An 808-nucleotide genomic window follows, 5' to 3' on the forward strand; every position below is an offset into this window, starting at 1 on the left:
CTCTGCTTATTTGCGCTGAATTTGTGCAAGTAGTTGGCGAGACCAAGCCACTTTCGCAAGTCCTTCTGGTTCTTTAAGAGCGGCCAATCCACAATGGCCTTGACCTTAGCGGGATTTGCTCGAAGGTCACGCTTCCCAATGAAGTACCCTAAAAAGGGAATCTCTTCTGCGCCAAAGATGCACTTGTTTGTATTGGCGTACAGTGTTTTCGTGCGCGTGCACTCGAGCACCGCTCTAAGATGGACAATGTGGTTCTTCTAATCCGTCCTCCCGTGCTCCGCACGACAGTGAGCGAAAATTTTGTCAAAGTATGTCTGTGCATACGCCCTGTGGGGCCTGAACAACTGCGCCACAAGACGATTAAATATTGCTGGTGCATTTGACAGCCCTTGACGCATCAAAAGTCACTCCCAGAGCATGCTGCGAATTATTCAGCGCTGTCCGCGGAATATCACTCGCTCTCACGAGCAATTGGTAATACCCATCTCCCAAGTCGAGTGCACTATACTTCGTACATGTGTTTCTGAACAACATCCTTTCTATAAATCGGTGTCTATGCCGGGGTGGTGGCATTGTTGAGCTGGTTGTAAGCATGAACGATACGCCACTTGCCGTCTGGCTTCCGAACAAAAAACGTGGGTGTCGAATGGGGAGACTTGCTCTCACGTAACATCCCTGCGTCGTGCTTCGCACGGAAAAAGGCGTCAATGACGTCACACTTCTCCTTGGACAGGGGCCATTGGTGTGTTCCGCAGTATTTGGTTCCCGGAACCAGGTCGATATCATGACGCACACCTCGGTCCGGAGG

Source organism: Plasmopara halstedii, assembly GCF_900000015.1.
Source record: "Plasmopara halstedii genome assembly, contig: Scaffold_650, whole genome shotgun sequence".
Taxonomy (NCBI): Eukaryota; Oomycota; class Peronosporomycetes; order Peronosporales; family Peronosporaceae; genus Plasmopara; species Plasmopara halstedii.